Source organism: Drosophila mojavensis, unplaced genomic scaffold (assembly GCF_018153725.1).
Source record: "Drosophila mojavensis isolate 15081-1352.22 unplaced genomic scaffold, ASM1815372v1 contig_108, whole genome shotgun sequence".
NCBI classification, from domain to species: Eukaryota; Metazoa; Arthropoda; class Insecta; order Diptera; family Drosophilidae; genus Drosophila; species Drosophila mojavensis.
Window position 1 is genome coordinate 1586178 of NW_025318636.1, and position 6481 is coordinate 1592658.

Here is a 6481-nt window from a genome sequence, read left to right on the forward strand (position 1 = left end):
CCGGCTTCCTACTCAGTTGCAATAAAAGGTCCCCCTTAGCTGTCTTCCTAATGCCTTGAACGTCGCTGCTCAGATGCTTCAAATTTGGGTCGCTCTTGACTACGCGAAGCATGTCCGCATAGCTGCAACCACCTACACCTGAAAGTTGGTATTATCGGCTGCAGCCCGTAGAGCCATTGGCTCTATTGGATTTGCTGCGCTTTTATTGTGCCTCGGCTTTTTCGAGGGAGTTTTCCTATGCTCAGTGGCAACTTCCCTCAACCGCTTGGGCGTATTACTACCTGCTGTAGCACTAACGCTCGTTGATTTAGCCTTCTCAGCTACTTTCTTGACCAGCGTGGTCTGCACCTCGCAGTCTTTGACCGGTCGATTGCAGAACGCTTCGGCCGTCGTGTGAAGGCTGACCAGCCTAGCCAGCTCCTCTCTCATTAAGGCATTTATATGCCGCTGACCCCCAAATAAGGCAGACAAACCCTCTAGTGTAGCTCCTATTTGAGCTAACGCTTCTTTTAGTGACTTGGGTGCCTGGCACTCAGCCACTGGAGCCTGGTTAGAAGTCGACGGCTGCGCCAACGCCCTCTGTTGTTGCTGCGGCGATCGCTGCAACGAGGAACGACGCGCAAAAGCTTGCAGCTCGTCCTCCATCATGGCATCCATTTCTGCTCCGACTACCACGGCGTGAAGCCTGTAGTGGGCAATGGCTACTAAAATAATCTGAGTTTACAACCCGCAGTAACTTAAACTCAACTTGACTACAGCGAGAGCCCGAAAGTATGCACTACTTTTAATAACTGCTACTTCACTCCAGCAGCTAGGTTGCTGTCTTTGCTAAGGCTTAGCAACTCACCAACGTTAGTGAGCAGCTGATTGCCCGATGCAATTTCCAGCACTACTAACAGCTGTTAGAGTGAATGCACCTGATTTTTATTATTGCGCAATTTCGACGCCTAAAGTAACAAAATTTACGCGCCCACAAAAGACAAGGAAAGGAAGAAGCCCTGACGCCAAGACAATGACGCTATCGCCCCCCCTCTCTTGCACCACCGAATTATACCGCTTGGGAATTCCACGAACCGCCGCGCAGTAAGTCTCTGGTAGTTTTTTTGAGGTCGCTGGGTACGCCGCGCCCACAGCAAACACGTTGACTTCAGTTCTTTCCACTTTCACAGGGGAAAACACAGTTCAAGCTATTGTCTACGATGGATCACGATGACATCGACCGCACTCCGTGAAAACGCAACTCGAACTCCTCCTGTGTGTGCGTGCGTGTGTGTGTGTGTGTGTGTGTGTGTGTGTATGCGTGCGTGTTTCTTGTGTAAGCTGAAAGACGCGAAAAAATTTTGAAATAGCTATTGCTCCAAGGGTTCAGGGGATCTCGTAGTCGAGCAGTCTCGACTAAAGCTTCTTCTTACTTGTTTTTCTGTATAATTGATTCGTCCTTTTTGTTGGGTCGTCTAAATTTTTCGGTTCCGTCCCGAGCAACTAGACATTATCGTCCGCTTCATTTACCTGTGTGCACTAGGGATTATTCTTTGCACAGTGCGTTACATGTTTCCTTGTAGAGACGATCCTTAAAACGAAATACAAGAAATTTGCAGGCTAAATGGTGGTACAGATTGATTCTCGTATCGAGGTTCAAATCCTTGCCGTAAGACAAATATGATAAAAAAAATAAACGTCACAATTTTGCAGGCTAAATGGTGGTACAGATTGATTCTCGTATCGAGGCTCAAATCCTTGCCGTAAGACAAATATGATAAAAAAATAAACGTCACAATTTTGCAGGCTAAATGGTGGTACAGATTGATTCTCGTATCGAGGTTCAAATCCTTGCCGTAAGACAAATATGATAAAAAAATAAACGTCACAATTTCCACCTGTGTTGAATGATGGGTTTCCGTATAAATTAAAAGGAGTTAAGTTTAAAGCACTGACAATATAACAAAATTAAAAGGCGGCTGTCTCAACAAACAAGACATAAATATGCAAATATGCAAACATGAATTATTTAAATAAATAAATGCAAATGCAATAAATGCAAGAGAGAAACCAGAAAATGAGACAATGCAACATACTTAGAAATTGATAATTCAAATAATTTTACAACAGACAAAACAATAACACACGTAATAATACAATTGGTAATTCGATGAAATAATATATTAAAGAAATATATTCACAAAATATAAATATTCACATCAACAATTTAAAAATGTGTTAAAAAAAGTGTTAAAAAAATTGTGTTTACAAGACTGTTAGAGCATTACTAACGTTTTATCTCCACAGCAAGGAATTCCGCGAGACGATTAATATCATTTTCTTATCTCAATTGGAAACGGTAAATAGCAGTAACTTGGAAACAATGAAAAAACTGATTTAATGTAGAAAAATTAAATCGAAAAATTAAATTGATAACATAGTAGGCCTTGCATCGAGTCGAATAGTAAGTAAGTTTTCCGACATTAAAATTATTTAGTTCACTTGTGCACCGAGCTCAAGCCGTAAGTAAAAAATTTTTTGAAAAATTTACGAAAAAATAAAAAAAAACCTAAAAAGAAATCTTACTAAAAAAGGTAATAATAATAATAATAATAAAAATTATATAAATAAATAGAATAAAAAATACCAGGTAACGGGTGAGTAAGTCATAAAAAAATGCTCTTGTTTAAAATAACATTTACAGTGAGATTAATTTGCTAATAAATAATTTAAATTCGTAGGCAGTATGGAAAATATTATTATTATTATTATTTATTTATTAGATAATATAAAAAATATAAATCTAAAAATTATTAAACGTACTAGCTACGAGGGCCATCGACGCGATAGAAAATATAAATGAAACATTGCAAGGGTTAAGCGCGGCAGTAACGGTGTTAGCCGATCAATTTTCAAGTCTAAAAGGAGAATTGAAGCAATTGAATAGTAAAGTGGATAAATTGGAAAATAAGGATACTAATAAGTCTTTATTAATAGAAGAACAACAAATCTCACTGGCCCGTCCACGTTCGGAGCTTGAATTAAATGAAATTTCGTCATTGCCGGACTGTGTTAAAGTGTTCGAACCTTGGAATACGAATTGAATCAAATGATTCAAGGCAACAACGACTTGGAAACCTACTATAAGCAAGTTAATAGTCAGTTTTCTTAAATTTTACAGGCCTTAAACAAGCGAACAATGAGTCGTAGTATTGTCCGCATTAATAGAATCATATAGAGATAGAGCTTTAGATGTTTTCATAAGGGGACTAAACGGGACTATGTCTCGTGGAATTAATGATTATCAACAAAACAAAAACTGGAAAAATTCTTCATAAATCAGATTTAAGAAAATAGGAAAAAAAGGAAAATGCACATTTAATTATATTGTAATAATCCTCTTTTAACTTCCTTGACTTCCTAGCACCCATAGCACATTTAATTATATTGCAATAATCTTCTTTTAGCTTCCTTAACTTCCTTAGCACCCATAGCATCCACAGCATTTTACACGTGGTATATCCCTCCTAGTTTCGATCATTCATGGTAATAGGGATTTCCGAGATGCCAGACGGAATGAAATAAATGCGCTTACAATGTTGGATGTATTGTCATAACCACAAATGCTAATTTATGGACTCTGGATAATAAATTTATATTGGATAATTATCATTATATTGGACAATTTATATTGGATGGATATCGTATTAGATAAATATCATTATATTGGGCAATTTATATTGGATAATTATCATTATATTGGACAATTTATATTGGATGAATATCGTTACAATGGACATGCACCCTGATCTGCGGGACGCAGATATTTAGATGGGGAAGAGTTGAGACTTTCGACAATCTAAGGAGCCTGGAGAGTTCCGTCAGACATTCAAGGGGAGAACCTCACCAGTTGAACAGATTTAGTTCAGTTTATATTCGGACCAGACACAGTTCAGACCTATTGTTCCAAATTATATAAAATATATTATTTCATCGAACACCAAGTTGTTATATATTCACAAGAACCCAACACAGCGTCCCCAATCACTAGTACTCTAGTGTGGGTGCGCTTAACTTATATATGTACAAAAATATTTCTTAACAAATAAAAACTTACCTAACTGTCAAAATCGAATTTAATGTATCAATATGAAGCCTGTTTCTTAGCGTTGTTTTGACCAAATTAACTTGGCTAAACACCCGCTCGACTTCGGCGTTCGACCATGGCAACGAGAGTAAATTTATTGCAAATAAAGACAAACTTTCAAATTGTTTGTTGCCCGCAGAATCCATATGCTTATTGACCTCAGACCAAAGCGATACGGTATCCTCTTGATTTTTCCATTGGACAAGGTGAACTGTATTATATTGAAATACAATTTTCTCAATTTCTTCGGCATTGACTGCAAATAACTCCAATATTTGAATTATTGGGTCTTTATTTGCTCGCAATATATTTTGAACGGAAAATGCATCTATTTTTTTCAAAATTTCAAAGTAATCTGGCAATCTGAAAATAATTATATTCGATTTAATTTACAAATATAATGCAATAAGAATTGTCATACCTATGTTTTAGTTGAGAAATCAATTCAACAACGAAGTCAGTGCAATGTTGGCGAATACTCATCTCTGCGATGTCATTAATACCTATCCCAAATATAAATCGCGTTTTATATAAAGTTCAAAATCATCTTCCAAAATATCGATTTGGAAATCGGGCGGAATTACTTTTGTTTTTAGGAAATTAATTCCAAAAATTAAGTCTCCCAGTAATTTTGTGGGGTTTGATTTATTTGATTGGAAGTTTTTGTTTATACGCTGCATAACTTCCAGAATAGGCTTTAAAAATAGTAGGTACAGGTAATTGACCTCATAGTATACTACACTTAAAATTGAAGCTTTGTGACACTTTTCTGTTACCGCTGCGGTATTAAAATGCAGCTTTAATTCATTCCATTGGCTAAAAATTCGTTTAACGGCATTTTCAATTGAAAGCCACCTCGTGTCGCATACTCTAGGGATCTTAAGGGGTTCCTGAATAAAAAAAAAACATTATATGCGAGAGCCATAATTAATTGTATTACATTCACAATAAGTTGAATTATTTAAAACAAAACATTTACTTGGGACAAGTTTCAAGCCAACATATACTTTTAGTACGTGGTTAAAATGCAACACAAACACACAAATTAATAATCTGGAAGAATAATGTTATGTATGTAAACTTCATCACTGTTTATGACCTGATATAAACTTTTGTAAGCCATCTGTCTACTTGAACTCTTTGAAAACCATGAGTAGGTTTCGCTTATTATGAATTCAAGCGATTCTGGCAATGTTCTCTTACAAGCTGCATTAACCGCCAATTGCACTGAATGGCACACGCACTTTATTAAAATTAAGGACGGTACGGTCTTCCTTAACTCCACATAAACACTTTTCTTCTTACCCACCATGACGTTTGCGTTGTCTGTACCGATTCCAATCAAGTTTTTTATTGGGAGTTTCCGTTTACACAATTCTGCCAATACACAGTTTGATATAGTGACCGCGTCTCCATTTTCAAGTGGAATCAGCGACAACAATGTTTATGTTATGTCCATACGTTGATGGCTATAATAAATTATGGCGACACCTGAATAACAAATATAATAATTAAAATTGTTTAAGTACTAAAGATGGTTTCTTACCTAGCATCTTATTAATGCAAACATCAGTTGACTCGTCTATTAATAAGCAATATTTGCTTTCCCCTATATCATTTTTTAGCTCCTCCTCGAAGTGCGGGGCCAAAACATTTTTAATTATCCCTGTGCACTTGGTTCTGTGCAATTTTATATCTTTTGCGTCAAATTGCAACCCACACAACTCGCTCAAATGGCCAACAGTGTTGATTGCGCAATGTTGTGCACAAAAAACTGCAAGTGCCGCTTCCTGTCTGCAAGTTACATTGCTTGCCAGAGGTTTAAACTGAATTTTATTTACCTGTGCGGAAGGCTCTGCCCTTTGCACATGTTTTTTTGTACGACCATGCGCGCGAAGCTGGTCAATTTTGGAATTTAACGTGCACTTGCAATATTTGCAATATGCCTTGTCGGGGTCCTTGGGATCCCGACACATCCAATTCTTTAATTCCGATTCGTCCATCCACGAATCGCGGAACTTTTGTTTATAAAATTTCTTTTGGCATGATCAAGCTTCAAAAATTATAACGCAAATAAGCAATATTCGATAGGTCTGATATCGATTACACGTTTTTGAACAGGGCTGCATCGCATTGAAAAGTGATGGGTGAAGCCAAAAAAATCAATTTTCAAGCGATGCCATGCAGTTCAAAATAACAAATTGTATATGCGACCACTAACCAGAGAACACATAGACTAGACAACTAGTGGAAAGCTTTTTGCACGCTTTTTTTGAGGCTTTACAACCCCAGACAGCTTTGGACTCGCTCGGCTCCTTACTTTTAGGTTCGAGCTACGAAAAAATACGAACGCAC

General features: G+C 37.2%; 1 long non-coding RNA gene across 1 annotated transcript; it reads right to left on the reverse strand.

The window, feature by feature from the left end:
• Window positions 1-1280: 1280 nt before the first annotated feature.
• On the reverse strand, window positions 1281-6203 carry LOC26527543. Its single transcript, XR_004364013.2, has 5 exons — window positions 5673-6203; window positions 4548-5617; window positions 4097-4489; window positions 1413-1570; window positions 1281-1320 (listed from the first exon to the last, which is right to left on the reverse strand). It is a non-coding gene; the product is annotated as an uncharacterized LOC26527543 (long non-coding RNA).
• Between the last annotated feature and the right edge of the window lie 278 nt (window positions 6204-6481).